The sequence below is a fragment of the Tamandua tetradactyla genome, chromosome 6 (genome assembly GCF_023851605.1).
Source record: "Tamandua tetradactyla isolate mTamTet1 chromosome 6, mTamTet1.pri, whole genome shotgun sequence".
Taxonomy (NCBI): Eukaryota; Metazoa; Chordata; class Mammalia; order Pilosa; family Myrmecophagidae; genus Tamandua; species Tamandua tetradactyla.
The window spans coordinates 141,780,952-141,797,871 of record NC_135332.1 but is presented as its reverse complement, the minus strand read 5'-3'; the positions used below and the strand labels follow the sequence as shown (position 1 = coordinate 141,797,871).

At 42.5% G+C, this 16,920-nt stretch overlaps 1 protein-coding gene and 1 non-coding gene across 4 annotated transcripts in view; both read right to left on the bottom strand.

Moving 5' to 3' along the window:
• The window catches only part of MATN2 (matrilin 2), a 200,865-nt gene that overhangs the window by 154,957 nt on the left and 28,988 nt on the right, over positions 1-16,920 (bottom strand). The window lies entirely within an intron of this gene.
• On the bottom strand, positions 14,486-14,594 carry LOC143689271 (small nucleolar RNA SNORA68). The gene has a single exon (XR_013178716.1). It is a non-coding gene; the product is annotated as a small nucleolar RNA SNORA68 (small nucleolar RNA).

The following is a 16,920-nucleotide window of genomic DNA, read 5'->3' as shown; positions in this document are numbered from 1 at the left end:
ACTTTCCCATCCCTGCTCCAGCTCACAGCTGGTCTTTCCAGACCTGCCGCCTGAATTTCTCTCCTGTCCAAGGTCTCATTTTCACAGCACAGTGGGTGATAATGAATGTCTCCCTATTATAGACTAACAGAGAAAGGATTTTAACCTTTGTTTTAAGAGTTGTATACCAGCAAAGGCCCTTTGTTTCTAACCCAAGATGAGTCTAACTGAAAGGCATTCAGGTAGTAGAGCAGATAGTTCAGGTCAAATCAGCCCTCTACCTATTTAATTCAAATTTCAAATGAATTAAATACTCTTTGAATGTCAGTTGGTAGCCAGCATCCATTTCCATCCCCTTCTGTGAGTCTTTTAGTACTGCAGAGGCCAAAAAGACAAAAACACATTGCTCAGACTCTCCTGCAGCTAGGGTCCTGGGTAAGGATTTGGTGACACCAATTAGACGCAATTAGAATGGATGGAGCAAAGTGAAGGCTGTCTCTGCTGGGCAGCAAAGTTGGAAAAAGACAGCAGACAGTCTCCATGTTCTGGTGTCTGACTGCCAGCTCCATAAATTTCAGTTATGGCGGCAGCAGCATTCTGATCTCAGCAAGGCATTTTGGGGTGGTGGCTCCAGACTCCCACTCCCCCATCCCTTTCAACAATTCTGTAAACACTTAACTCCTTGCATTAAATCCCTTTCTGCTTACAACTCCTAGAGAGGTCTGTTTCCTAGGTTGACCTGTTGGCTCCTCAACCCTGGAATTTATTTGCCTTCTGGATGCCTCACCCGTTCACAGTGAATTCCTATCAAGGCCTCTAAATGGGCCAGAACAGAAAAATGCAACTGGGCATGCTCAGTCATCTTCATGAAGCTCACCTTAAGGCTAGTACCCCAGGCTTTGTAAAAGTGGGTTCAACTCTACTCACTTTCCCAGGAAACTCTGCCGAGGTAGCACCATTTTTCCACTCTACAGTGATGGCCCTGGGCACGAAGATTTTGCTCATTCTTTTTGGAAACTTGTCCTCTCTCTCCGTTTTGACACAATGCTGCATTTCCTCCATTCTTACTTAACTTGGCTTAGATTTCAACTCCTTGAAGCACACTAGGATAGTATAACCCAAAAGGAAAACTATTGAGGCAGTAATTTGCTTCTTTATCACTAGCAGGGCCTGGGCGAACGCTGGGCTCCAGCTGCTGTCAGTGACTCCACTAAGCTTAATGCCCGATGTTAGGGTTGCTATGGAAGCCAGAAATAACACTTCAGGAATCCCAACACCTTGGTAACTTCAGTTCCTAGGCTGTTCTACAATAGTCTTTCTTGCAGCTGATCATTAAGATGAAGATAAGTTAATAAAACAGCAAGCTTAATGAACTGAAATGATGTTTCTTACAGACCCAACCATCACAAAGCATCTAGGATTTACAAATTCTAAAACTGAAAAGGGGCCTTGTTTTAGTTTGTAACCTGTCACATGGTAAATGTTGTATCTTTATAACCTTAGTGAATGAGTGTGTATAAAATACTTAGAATAGTGCTGGCACAAAGTAGGAGTCTAACAATCATTTGCTTTATTAATATTATTCCCACCTGGAAGAGTGTCGCACACGCTAAGGAAGCACAGCAGAAAAAGTGCTGGCCCGGATATCAAGAGACCCAATATTCTGGTTCCCACTTGGGGACCCACTAGGTGACACTGGACACATCACTTCTTTTAGCCATGCCCTTTTTGATTCAGTTTTGATGTCTCAGTTCCTTTCCAGCTCTAACATGTTATGGTTCTAAATAAAATAAGTTGGAGATATCCCTTGACCTTTATAAATGGTTATATCCACATCTATAATGATAGCTAATATTTATTGAGCAATAATGATGAAATGATATAATGCTAAATGCTTTGCATGCGTCAGATCATTACTCTTCACCACAAACTGTTGTCCCATTTTACAGATGAGAAAACTGAGGCTCAGAGAGGTTAGGGTAATTTGCCCAAGGTGGCATAGTTGATGAGTAGAGGATTTGAATTCAGGGAGCCTGACCTTAGAATTCACCCTCTTCTCTATTTTGCTACTTGAAACAACAAATGTACACACATGCAACTACACCACAGTACAACCTGCATGGCTTTACATTATGCTGATGCTGTTCTCTGGTTGCAACTGTAGGATACTCTGCAGGCTGTATCCACAAACTCCCAGCAACCTGGTACTATTCAAGAAGGCCTTGGGGGAAGAAATATTTCAACTTCCTCATTTGGAGACTTCCCAATATTCTCACAAGCAGTGGGGACAACCAAATCAACAGACCAAGCCCTCAATCTTGGGGTTTGCCCTATGAAACCTATCCCTGCAAAGGATAGGCTAAACCTATGTATAATAAGGCCTAAGAGTCACCCCCAGACAGCTTCTTTTTTTGCTCAGATGTGGCCTTTCTCTAAGTCCACACGGCAAGTGAACTCAATGCCCTCCCCTTCTACGTGGGACATGACTCTCAGGGGTGTAAACCTCCCCAGCAACGTGGGACAGAAATCCTGGCATGAGCCAGGACTCGGCATCAAGGGATTGAGAAAACCTTCTCGACCAAAAGGGGTAAGAGAGAAATGAGACAAAATGAAGCACAAGTGGCTAAGAGGTTTCAAACAGAGTCAAGAGGTTATCCTGGAGGCTATTTTTACACATTATATAGATATCCCCTTTTTAGTTTATGGTGTATTAGAGTGGCTAAAGGGAAGTACCTAAAACTTCAGAGCTATGTTCCAGTAACCATGTTTCTTGAAGATGATTGTATAATGATTCACACAGATTCACTGTGTGAATGTGAAAACCTTGTGTTTGATGCTCCTTTTATCTACAGTATGGACAGATGAGTAAAAAACATGGATAAAAATAAACAAATAATAGGGGAACAAAGGTTAAAATAAATTAAGTAGATTGAAATTCTAGGGGTCAATGAGATGGAGGGGTAAGGGGTATTGTATGTATGAGTTTTTTCTTTTTTCTTTCTTTTGCTGAAAGAGGTGCAAATGTTCAAAAAAATGATCATGGTGATGAATACACAACTATGTGATGATATTGTGAGCCAATGATTGTACACATGTATAGAATGTTTGTTTGTCAAAAATGTTTGCATGTTTCTTTGTTAAGGTTTGATGATAAAAATATTAAAAAAAAAAAAAAAAGAAGGCCTTGGGAAACACTGCAAAATGAAATGGTTCTTGATTCTTCACTACACAGCAGAGATTATTTCACTTTGCCATTATCTTTCACCTGATTTATGATATTATCCTCCCAATGGGCATTTGCAAGTGCCCCTCCAGACTCAATCCAGCAGCCAAAAGGATTCTTTAAAAAATGAAGTCAGCAAAGGTTCCATGCATTAGGGTAACTTCCCAGAAACCTGCACCCTCCAGATGGGTTCCTAGGCCAGGAAAGTCCTGAAATCCAGAGTGGCCAGCCTCTCCAGAGTTCCATACCCCATCCCATATTATCAACAACCTTTTCCAACATGAAAAAGTTTGAATGGGCATAGCCCAAATACCCCTAAAGAGTGGGAGAAAGATCAAAGATAATAGTGGAATTATAATAGAGAAGATAGGATTTAACAAATGAGTATGACTACTGAATCATTACATTGATATTTCTTTTAGTCACCAGTGTTTTGGAGCAGCCAGAAGGAAAAAACTAAAATTGTGGAACTGAAATCCACCAAACTCTGAAATCTGTTATATAACTAATTGTTGCGGTGTGCTTTTAAATTTATTGCTTTGTTTATAGATGTTATTTTTCACAATTAAAAAATTAAAAATTGAAAAAAAGTCAGATCCTGTCATTCCTAGGTCAGATCATGTCCATTATAACCCTCCAATGGGCCTCTCACTTTTCTCACCTCTGTCTTTGCAAGAGAGCCTGGATGTCCTCTCCCATGTGTACCTAATAAATTTTCTGCCTGCATAAAGAAACAAAGCAAAACAAAACAAAAAAACCTCCAATGGCTCCTGTCTCAGAGAAAAGCCAGAGTCCTTACAAGGACCCCTGAGACCCCCGGCTTATTTCCCTGATCTCATCTCCTGCGTTTCCCCCCCATTCAATCTGTGAAGTCACACTGGCCTCTTGGCTGTTTCGTAAACTCTTAGGCAGGCTCCCCTCAAACCTGTTGTTCCCTCTGCCTGCAACGCTCTTCCCCCAAACCTTGGGGACCTGTCCCCTCACCCCCCTCCGGTGTACTGTAGAAATGTCACCTTCTCAGTGAGGCCGTCCCTCTCCGCTCTGTTTAAAATTCCATTCCCACCCCCCAACACACCTATCCCTCTTCCCTGCTATATTTTTCTCCATCACTTATCACCTTCTTTCATACCATATATTTTACTTACTTAATTTATTTTTTAACTTTAATTTTACTTAAAATTTTCCAAAATTTACAAGCCTTCTATACCCACCAAGCAACAGCTATTCAGTTATGGTTTTTATTGTCTGTGTTCCCCCTCTAGAATGTAAGCACTAAGAGGCCAGAGATTTTTGCTGTTTCGTTCACTACTGTGTTTCCAGTACCATGGGAATCTCAATTTATTGAGCAGGAGCTCTATGAATATTTCTGAATGAATGAACGAATGAATAAGCACATAACAGGGGTCTTGTAATACAAGAGGACAGCATCAGATCATGACATGAAGAGTTCTTTTTTGTTAACTCAACCAACAAATATTTATTAAGCACCCACTTGACCAGATTAACCAGAAGCCAGAGGATAAGTATGTTAGAGTTCTCTAGAGAAACAGAACTAACAGGAGAGATCTGTAAATATGAAATTTATATAGCTTTCTCATGCAACCGTGGGAATGGCAGAGTTCAAAACCCGTAGGACAGGCTGTGAAGCTGGTGGCTCATAAGAAGGGTCTAGATGAACTCCACAGGAGAGGCTCACTGGCTGAAGAAGACTTTAGTCTCTCTTCTTTCTTAAAATACTCCGATTGATTGGATTATCTCCTTGCCGGGGGTGTGCCTTAGTTGATCACAGATGTGATCGGCCATACATGCAATCAGCTGGCTGATGATTTAATCAACCGGCCATGAAATATTCTTGCAGCAATCGTCAGGCCAGTGCTTGCCTGTCCAGACAACTGGGCATAATCATTTGGCCAAGTTGACACTAGAACCTCACCATCACAACCAGGGAGCCCATTGGGGTGACCCATCAGTCTTCGTAATCACAGAACAGGGTTGAAGAATGGTAGAGAGAAGAACTGGAGGGGTCAGCGGAAAAATCCAGCATAAAGGCAGAAAGGTCTAGACGACATGAAGATTTCTTACAACTTTCCTAACACCTCTCAGATACTAGTCCCAGAAAAAAAAGACTTAAAGTGATGTACCAGGTGATCTATATTTCTAAAATTCCACAGAGACAGGATGAAACCCATGAGATGACGTATAAGAAAAGTCCAATAGATTAAAAAGGGGCAAAATAGAGAGAAGATAATTCATGAAAGAAGAAATAAAATGAGTATATATTACTGTTATAGAGAGAAAACGCTTATTTATTTATTTGAGAGGGAGTATAAGTTAGCTTATTCTATACAACTTTTGGGGCAAAACATTGGATAGAAGTTATAGGATGGATTTCAGAAAGCTCTAGAGTGAGGGCAATGCGTATGGCTTCCAATGAGGTACCTGCTGTATCCCATGATTCCTGGAACAATCCTTAGGGCATTCATCATAGAAATTTTTAATTGCATTCTGCACATTTAAATTGCATTTAATACATTTCCATTCACCATACACATTTTAAATTATAAAAAACTATTGTTATCAAGTTTAAGCTTTGGACATTCTTTGACTATTTAGTTTTTTTTACGTGCATCCATTTTCTTTCTTTCTTCTCTCATCTCTCAAATTAATTATTTATGCCTACCTTGCATTTTGTGCTACTTGTATGAAAATGTGTTACCTGTAAGTAAAATCTATTCCTTTTCCCACCCTCTTCCTGCTCCCCTCATCAACAGATGTCAAGTGCTGTTCAGACAGCAAATGGGTGGCCATGAGCCCTTAGAGGGTGGGTTCCGCCCCAGGTCAGGGATGACTCCTGACTGGATGGAGCCACTCCATATGACTGGTCACACAATCCTGTTTTGGTGTAAGGGAAAGTCTACTGGAGCTTCTAGAAATTATTTTGGTCCCTGGTAAAAGGACTGAGCCAAGGAGTGACAAAATCCTTTCTCTCATCCTTTACTCTTTCTCTCATCATGCCTTGACCATGGCCACAGATGGATGTGATGCTGGAGCTACAGCAACCATCTGTGACTAGAAGGCAGAAGCCTAAGGAAAGAAAGCCAGTGTCCTGGGATGACCTGACTAAAAGCTGGAAAGGACCTTGGTCTTAATGACAAAGCTAAGCTACTACTACAAACAGGGGTCTCGGACCTCCAGATTTCATGTCTTTTAATAAAAGTACTGTGAGCTTAAGCTACTTCCATACCAGGACACACACCAGGAAATACCAGAGGCTCTGCTACTGGTACCAAGCCTGCTACAGAATGGAAGCTCAACTAGAATGTAATGCATGAATGATTGCAATTATTGGTACAACGTTTGACATTTTGAAAGTTAAATTTAATAAACGCTTTTGCTCACTATACATATTTCTCAAAACACTTAATTCATTTGATAATTGGTTCTATAGAGGTTCTCCTCTACGATCCCTATCTGATTTAAGGTTGGAAGAGACAAACTGCTATTCTATCCTTAAATCACTAGATTCTCAAATAGGTAAAAATTAATAATAGTCATATATCATCTCTTACCCATTCTTCATTTATTCATTCGATACATATGTACTGAAAGCCTACTAGGTCTGAAGTTTCAGACACAAAGATGAAAAGACCTAATTCCTACTTTCCATAACCTCACAGATTTGATGATATTATGAACATGGATTGTATAATCTGGATGGAGTGTATGGTGTGTAAAGGTATCTCAATAAAAATACACAAAAATAAAAAAGATCTCACAGTCTGGTGGGATTCCTAACATCACTTTTCAACTTATAACGTGCCTTTTAAGAATAATTTTAAAAATCAGCAACAATTTAAAAAACCGAACATTTATTGGACGTTTATTCTGGCTGGCCCTTGGTACACATTATCTCATTCCCTCCTCATTACAGCTCCGTGAGGGAGGTACTGTTATTATCTTCATTTCACACGTGAGACAACTGGGTTTTAGGGCTATGAAGTTACTAATTCATGGTCACACGGTGGAGAGCCAGAATTCAATTTTGTTAAAAGTTAGCTATTGCTATTCTGAAGACCAAACTGACAAGGACAGTAGCAGATGTGAGAAGGTTCAGGAGTCAAGGTTGATTGGGAGCCCAGAGAGAAAATGGAGTGATGAGAATTTTAGGAAAAGGAAAGCCGGCTTAAGGGGGAATCCTGCAGGAGAAAGAGGATCCTGATCAAGAAAGTACTTGATCCTCCTCACTCAAGGCATGACCATATCATTGGACTCAGTTCAGGACACCATTCTGTCCTTTAAAGGAAACTCAGAGCTCTTTCTCCCTCCTGAATTTTAATCTGCCTGTTGAGCATCTCCAAACAGGTACACTCCAGACATCAGCTGTCATGAACATTGAGTTTGACTTGCACACAAGGCGCTCAATGAATGCTGAACAAATAGAGATTTGGCTGCTGTGGTTGTATGAGGTGGTTTTATATTGCAGCAATTTGCTAACCGGGCTCATAACAGTCTCATCTGTATGGGCCTTGATGTCTCCAGTAGCTGCTTACCGATGGCTTTCGTTCCAGTCCTGACTCAGAGCTGACCACTGGCTGGGCAAGGCATCCACACAAGAACAGACTGTGTGATTCCGGGGGAAAAGGGCTCATCCGAGACCCAAGAAACCTGGTTCTAAGCCCCAGGCTGCTACAGGTCGCTCACCTCACCTTGGACACATAATATCTCTGGTTTCTGCATCCTAGCTTCTTAGCCTTTATTTGTAGCTGATGGAAACTATGACCCCTTATCAGAGCAAAGTTTTTAAATGCTTAAAATAAACTGCAAAGGATTAGAAAGGAGCTCAGTTATTTGAACTATAGCTGTCAAGATGTTTAAAAGAAAAACTAACTGGGATAGGGTAATATATGTGTTTCTTTTATAACATCAAACAACAAGATCAAGAGGTGGATCTACTAACTAATATAATTTTGAAATAGTGGTGAGTGTAAACAATAGTTTGATAACTGTATTTCCATTAAAATATCTGTAACTTCTATTGGTGACAAAGTATTACCGGTATCATTGAGGTTTGTAGCTTACAATCCTGATAGGATAAGCTAATTGCAGTTAGAGACTAGTGAAAAAAGATGTAATCTTTTCCCATCTAAATTCATGGATCCACCGAAGTCTATCCAAGGGCTCTCTGGGGGTCATGGACCCCAGGCTAAGACTGCCTCTGCTAGATAACCTCTAAACTCTCTCCTAATTAAAATAATATGATCTACGAGTGGCTTTTGCTTTATCTGTATATCATGGAGAAGTTAACATCTCTGACCAGATTTTTATCTGTAAATCTACATCTCAAAGGCTTTATGAGGAAAAAGGAGGTAAGGGAAGCAATAGGTGCAGTGTAAAACTGGAAAGCTTGCTATAAATGCTATTATCAGGGAAACCCAAGGATCATAGAGGCTCCCCTGCACCCCAACCTCATCCCCACACCTCCAGGTCTCAATCTTCCTTCAGAATTTTGCTAAGAGCTTTGTGATCTATAGGAACAAAACACTGGGCATATTGTTAAAGAAAACCATGTCCTTTATTAAAACATAGCTCAATATTATGAACTGTGATCTATGTCCATAAATTTGAAATTGTAGGCAAACTGAACAATTTTTCAGAAAAATACAAATGAACAAAATGGGATCGAGAATAAATAGAAATCATGAATAGACTAATAGCTGTTGAAGAAATTTAATTGCGGTCAAATAGATATCCCCACTACAGAAGTCTTTAAATCAAGTTTATTTTATGAGCTGGTTGCAGAGACCTTTAAGGAACAGATCATCCCTATTTTATAAACATTGTTTCCTTCCACGAAGTTAAGTTAACCTTGATACCAAAACCAGACAGTGCAGAAAAGAAGATTATAGGGAATGCTAGCCAATCTCATTTGTGAATCTAGGTACAAAAATATATTAGCAAATAAATTTAGCAGAATATCAAGAAGTACATTATGATCAAATACTTTAGCCCAGTAATGTGAGGACTGGTTCAACATTAGAAAATCTATCAATATAATCCATCATATTATCAGACAAAAGTAGAAAAAACTTGTAATCATGTTAATAGATGAAGGAAAAGCATTTGATGAAACAGAGCTTAGAATCTGCAAGGATGGACCAAGTGGTCCTACCTCAGTTCCCAGGAAATCTCAGTCCCCTTGGAATCTCTCAGCCAACCCCACTCAGACCCTTGATGGTACAGGGCACTTCCTTTAATGTTATGGTCCCTATTTGGACAAAAACTCCTTCTCCAGCAGGCTGGAAGTATTTCAGATTCCTCCTAACAGGCTGGAAGTTTTTCAAATTCCTCCTTCCAAAGAGAGCTGCACTTGTCAACCCTCCAACTCCTCCTAGAGTGTTCCTTGTCTCTTCCATTTGCACCCAACTGGAACCTCTCTGTTTCATTCCAGTTCCCACCCATCCATCCATCCACGCACCCATATATTTATTGGGCATATATTTATTGAGCATCTACTCTGTGTCCATCAAAAATCCTGCCCTCAAGAGCTTAAATTCAATTGGTACCTTTCTAATATTTTTGAGAAAGGGCTCTTCCCTTTCTGTGGAATTGATACAGAAAATGATTTTAACTTTCAGGAGAGAACTGTCACTCCACAGAGGAACTTCCTTTGCCCTTGCACTATAACCACACCCAAATATGATAGAAACAGTGTTTCTAGTCCATGCATTCTAAAGGTGCAGAAAAAGGGTGGGTGAAGAGGTGCACTTGAATGAGATGGATGAAATATCCCAGCTCCCATAGGAGCAGGTACCATGCCTGTGTTGATCACTGCACACAGTGCAATGAGTAGGACTGTCTGAAAATGACTCTGGGACTCACTCTGGGCTGCCTGCAAACAATTTGCTGGCACCTGAGGCTCTTCTTTCTCTCAGCAGGGGAGGCTGCCCCAAGATCAACTTCTCATGTGATCAGTGGCTTCCTTCTGCCAGCAGGGGACACTATAATATCCCAGGAGTCTCAAGGTGTCTGGGTAGTGGGCAGCTGATAATCCCTGACAGCTCCCGAAAATAGCTGGCCCCAAATCCAGACCGCCTAGGTATCCCTCCAATGACAAGGCTGCGATCCTAAGCTAGTTCTACAAAAAGGGAGACCCACACATCCCTCCCCAGGGGGTGGGGGTGGGATGTCGCACTAGAATGGAGATCCACTGGGCAGCAGCGTCCGGGCCCTCTACAAAGCTCTGAGACGATGAGGGCCGGGGTGGGAGCTTGTTAGGCAGACCCTTACCTTCTTTCACTGGTCCTATCCAAATTGCCTGCAAAAAAAAGACATTCCTTGACCTATGTGGCATGAGACTGTGGAACTTATGCCAAACCCTAAAGCATGGCAGTCAATGAGCCAGATGTAGCCCTGATGTGACTCTGCAGTGTCCTTGGCTCCCAGAGAAATACCTTGTATATGCTAGGAACTCAATAAACATTTGTCTTATGGAAGAATGAATGGTATACCCTAGATGTATTCTAAAGCAAAAAATAGTGTATTAGAACGAAACCATTATGGTATAGGAAAAAAGCTAGCTAAAATTGATGACATTCCTCTTCCTGTTCATTTTGGAGACAAATACAGGTTTGACCGGCAGAGCGGAGGAGCCTTCTCCCTTTGGTGGGTGGGGCAGCCACATCAGGACAGCTGCAAGGACACTGGGTGCATCTGAGGGAGCAGTGCTGCCTCCCAGGTTACCCACAAATGAGTCCCAAAGATTTCCCCAGATTTCTCTACTTAGGCTTAGCTCAACTTTGGAAACATGAGGGATTCTCGGTACATGTTTATTCAGTGAATGGATGGAGTAGACTGGAAGGAGACCAGGTGTCAATGCTGGGGAATTAGGAGCTGGAGATGGAAAGCAGCCTCTCACAGGCTTTGGCAGGATTGAGCCCTTCTGGAAAGGACTCTCTGCAGCTTTTACTGCATGGTCCAATCTGACTTTAAGGGCCTCCCAGGGCTTCTCATGGCTGAATGCCCCGCACGCTACATACATAGTTCTTTTGCAAAGGCCCCTCCTGGTTCTGAGACCAAGTTGTCCAATGCTTGTGTTCAACTTGTTTCTCCCCCAGCCCCTTCCCATGCATCAGCTCTTTGTACGACTGGTCCTTCAGCTTCTTCTTTGATGTTCTTACTTATTGGCCTGCTAGGGGATTACAATAACTTCTCTCTCCTCCCTCCTAGGCTTCACCATCCTCTGAGCAGCCAAAACACACCAAACACACACATACCTTCCTTTCATCTTTTCCAAAAAACCAGTCTCCCTTGGATCTATTGGAAGAAGATTTTTTTCTGAGCTAGTGCTTCTAATTCTTGGTTTTTGCAAAAGTTTACTCCACTTGGTTTTCCACCTGTCTAAAATGTGTTCATTTCCCATTTGCAGTATGATACCACGTGGCAGAGAATTCAGTTATAATACTTATTTTGATCTTCAACTCTAGGAGGTTGGTTGCCTAACCCACTGCATTTGTTGGACCTGCTTCACTGACTCAGAAATATATGATGGCAATTAATAAGTAACACTCTGCTGAAGTTTTTGACCATGCTTCTTCTGTGTATGTTAGTAACAGTTATATCATTCTGAAATAGAAATATAAAGTGAATCAGAAAGGAAAAAAAGAGCTAATTAGGAACATGTCAGAAGATGACATAATTGTCCTCCACAAATTTTATATTCACTAGGAAAGTGAAAAGCAAACAACTCAAATCTCTGTCATATTTCTTGTCAAAAGTACGTTAAATGTTCATATGCTATTTGTTTAGGGGACTTTTTGAACTAGTTCTTCTTACATTCTCAGTATCTAATAATCACTAAATATTTAGACACGATTTTTAAAAGATGATTATTCTTTATAATCATTATAAAAGAATATGGAATATTCTTTCAACATTTTCAATGGGAAGTTGGAGAAAGATATAGAAAGCAATTTATCAAATTTGCAAGTGATCCTAACTTGCTAAGTTAAGGGGTTAAAAAAAGATCTTAAACTAGAATGATGAACCTAAATGAAGAAGATAAAATTTAATGTAAATAAATTTAAAGAATTCCACTTAAGCAAGAAAAAAAATCAGCTACATGATAGCTCTTAAGCCAAGTGTAATAAAAGATCTAGTGATTTTCGTTGATCTCAAGCTTTATATGAATTAATCAAGCTTTATATGAATTTATCAAACTACCTGTAATTATCTATTCATTCAACATTGCCAAAAGTGTACCCCAGGGATTCAACCAATTATATATGTTGCCAAGCACTAATTATTTATCAGTTTCTCCCTTGACTTTTCTATGGCACAGAAAACACTTGATTAAATTTTGTTGAGTGCTTTGATCTTTCTGCAGAAACACCTCCTTATAAAGTAAGAGACAGAAAAATGTTATCTCAAAGCTTTTTTTTTTTTTTTGTCTTGGGGGAGAAAGTCCTTATCTTCCAGTTCATCTCCTAATTCTGCAGGCAACTGCACATAATCATCAAAAACCTTCCGCACAGAAGGTTTGCAGATTAGGGGTTCATTTAACCCCCTGCACACATGGCCCTTGACAATGTCCCTGGTGGCTGAGAAGACAGCTTTTTTCTTGCTTGTACTGCTCTGGTGTCTAGAAAGTCCCCATATGGAAGAAGACCTGTCCCCTAGAAAGCACAGGTGTTTGGTGCTGCGTCTCCTCTGTAAAGCCTTAGATCATAACAAGCCTAATTCTTCTGTAATGCAGCCTTTGGAGAGCCCCTACATCTTCTGTTTTTCAGGCTACATATCCTCAGATCTTCTTTCAACAATTTTCCACATGCCCAGACTTGGGAAACCTTTGCCAACCTGGATACCCATCTTTTTGCTCATTTGTTCATTTACTCCTTCCAGAAGCATTTTTCTTTGAGTGTCTGCTGCATACCAGGCATGTTGCTAAGCCCTGCAGATATGGTGAGGAACCACAGAGATAATTAAGCAGGCCATCCCTGTGCTGGGTGCTAATCCCATGATTGGGGATGTCACGCGAATGCATAGCTGGGGTCTTAACTCCCAACCTAGAGGATTAGGAGCACTTGGGGTGGGACCTGCACGATGAGTTCAACTCAGCGGGATTAAACAAAGTGGGTGCGGTTGTAGAAAAGGGTCTGAGCAGAGAAAACAGCAAGTGCGAAGACTTATCAAATTCCATGTCTGCTGCGCAGTAGTTATCCAACCTTCAGCAAGACAAGCCCTTGTTTTCTCATCTTTGAATGAAGTGTGAACTGCCTTGCAGAGTGCCTGGAACATAGCAGATGCTCAAAAAACAAAATTATGGGCATTTTTATCATTACCATCAGCTAGGGAGCCCTGGGGCATGACCGATTCCAAAGACGTAAAGTCCCATATCATACTCCTCAACAAACCAGCCATGGAAGAAGAGACAAGAATGGTGACAAGAAGACTCCCCCTTACTCTCCACCATCCTTCCCCTCCCTGCAGGCACACATACACACCCTGCAGGTGCAAAACACAGGGGCGAGCTGAGGCTAGAGCATCCCGGAACTGAGGAGGGAAATGAGGGAGGGAGGAAGGGTGAGATTTGAGGAGAAGAGGTAAAGGAGAGTTACAGAAAAGGAAGAGGATAAAGAAAGAGTTTAACAGAAGCAAAAAATAGGGGTGAGAAGGGGAGAGTGAGAATCCATTGAAGAAAAAAAAATCAAGTTATTTATTCATTGGCTAGGAAAGCTTTTAACCACTTTGCTTACTGGAGGTCAGAGTCTGTGCTTTTTTGGGTTCTCCCCACATTCATCACAAGATAGGAATGAGGACTCTCACTTCATACAGTTTATGCAAACTGAATGCCAACAGAGAGGTTGGTTTATGCATAAAACAGCAAATGAGCCCAGAGAGGTGGGTGTCACAGGCGGCACGTGGGGGCTGAGCGCAGCCGCCCCAGTTCCTGATTCTGGACCTGATTCTCCTACTGGACCAGGCTGCGGACAGCACAGGCAGGAGAACGCAGTCGCGGAGGGCTGGGAGGGGTAAGGGGAGATTTTGCTTCAAAGGGTTTTATTTTTCAAAATCCTTTGCTATATTTAAGACAGTTTGATCAGCGCTCTATTTTTTATAATCAGATCTGATAACGACACACTCAGACAGTAGATGTGCTGTAACTGCTGTACCTTAAAAGCCGGCTCCCTGTCCACACTTTTTTTTTTTCCTGGGGGGAGAGGAAATGAGGGAGATGCGTCATCTGTGAGGTCAGCACCCCTCATGCACCAGCTCGGTACCGCCCGGGGGTGTAAAACCTCCACATTCACTCTCAGGGGCATGGCACAGAGCCCCAGAGGCGACGAGCTTCACCTGCTGTTCCCACCGCTGTTTAAACCCTGTTCACTCTTGAGACCCATCTTGCGCCAACACCCCCCAGCTAGAAAAATGCTAACAGCTGATTTTCAAACCTCAGAGGGGGCAGATCCAGCTGCAGATGTTACTTATCCTGAATTGTCTTTCTGGCTTGAGCCCCACAGCAGCTTTTCCTGAGATCTTTTCCTCCCGCCCCTCCCCGCCCCCACCCCCATCTAGATTTCTCTTCTGCAATGGTTCCCAAAGTGAGGTCCCAGAAATGCAGTTCAGCCCCACTGAATCAGACATGCTAACCGAGGAGCAGCTGATGCATACTAGTTGGAGAACCACTGCTCCCCAGCCTCGTCCCCCGGACCCAGCCCTGCTCCCCCACGTCATCCTCCTGAACCACCCTTTCTGCCTCAGAACTCTGACCCTCCTTGAACTCCAGAATATGGCAGGCCTTAGTTCTTCTAACCTGGAGAGAGTGAAAGAAATCTGAGGATTGCATCAGGCGGTCCCAGCCCAGGGGCCATGGGGATTGTCAGGAAGGCAGGAGAACCAGAGGCCTCACCAAATCCTACCTGCCACCCGCGGCACAGCTGGCTTCAACTCCCTCCATCTAAAGATGGGGAAACTGAGGACAAGGCAAGAAAAGCGAGTTGCCCCAGGCCACTTGCTAAGTCAAATCCAGGCTGGTGCTATCCTCAGGGGACTGAACCAGTCCTCTGCAAGTCCCTATCTCTCGGGCATTCAACACGCACTAGGGTTTTGCGGTGGGAAGGTGCAAAGCCAGGGCTGGAGGTCGGCAGACACCAGATACAACCAGCAGAAGTGGGACCTCCAGACACGCAAGGGCATTTCATGGTCTGCACAAAAACTGCCGGCCGCGGAGCAAGTGGGAGCCGAAATCCGCCGTGTGCCTGCCGCGGGGGCGCATCTGCCCCGAGCCGCGGGGCCGTTCCACAGGGAGCGGGAGGAGCTCAAGCCCCTTTTCCGTCCAGGTTTGCAGAAACCTTAACCAGTTTGTCAGATCACTTAGTCCCTATAAGCCTTAGCCTCCCCATCTGAAAATAGGGTTTAGCAGCCACCACCTCATAACATTTTGTCTTATTTTTTGAGGAGTGAGATAACATGTCCCCACTCACAGCCGGGGCTCGATCAGTGAGCGTTTCCTATGGAGACAGGTATGATGAGGAATGAAAAAGACTCGATCGATCGCTGTCTCCAAGGGATTTACAGCCTAGTGGTAAATACAAGGCAAGTGTAAAAATATGTAGACAATTAATTCCTGAGAGGTAGGTGTCATTACTCCCCTTCAGCATATCAGGCAGGTGGGCCAGCTCCCTGGAGAACTACAGGGCGCGAGGTGACAACTAAAGGGTCGGGGCTGGCCGGGAGAGGCAGGAGGTGGCGTTTGAGCCAGGCCCTCACTGGGCCTTGGCAGGAGAAAGCTATTCCAGATGGAAGGGAGAGGGGGGACCAGTTCTAACCATGACCGAGTGGCTTCAGGGATGGGAGAGTGGTGGCCTCCCCGGGTCCTCTCTTCCAGGAGCCAGCGACTCGGGTGGCTTCTGGCACCGGCTGCTTTCCCACACGGAGAGGGCCAACAGATGCCAGTTAGGGGTATTGTGTCAGGATGTAGACATGACTATATGTCAACACTTGAAAATGTTAGTGATTAGCGACTTAGGCTAAAACCTCCATGGACCTCACATGCAGGACAGTCTCGCATTTAGTTCTCTCAGTCAACAGACTGCTCATTCAGGAAGGTTGGTCTCTCGTGTATAACACATCGCTTTTTTTACTAATATTTTGGCATCACTCTTAATTAGAGATGTATTCCAAAATGGAAATAACTGCTTCCTAATGCACTGACATTTCCAAAGGGCAGGATTTGGGGCTGAAGGTATAAAGGGAGTTCTTAGATTTTCTTCATTAGTTTTATTTCTAAGTAGTAAACTAACTTCTGAAGAGTTTTCACTGAATTCCTTGGCCTCTACCCTGAAGACTTCTGGAATTCTTTCTGGCAGAGTGTGAGGGGAGGTTCAGATCCATCATCCTCTGACCTGCCTTTTTTTAAATCTCCCCCTTCCGTTTCTCAAATCTACCCTCAGATTGCCACAGCCACCCTCTAGGAAACCAGACATTAAACGGATTTACAAAAATGTAAACCAGTGGCACTCTTCTTTCTTACTAAATTTTTATTTGGAAAATAAAAAATTTTTTAATACAAGTATGTTATTTATGCTAACACATTAAGGATTTATCATCAGTTTTAAAATTAATTAATAAATACATAATTTTTTTAATTCTCAGTTTCAACTCCTAATATGGTAAGTACCAGTGGCTCTAACCCACATAAACAAAAGTTCTTTGGCATCCTC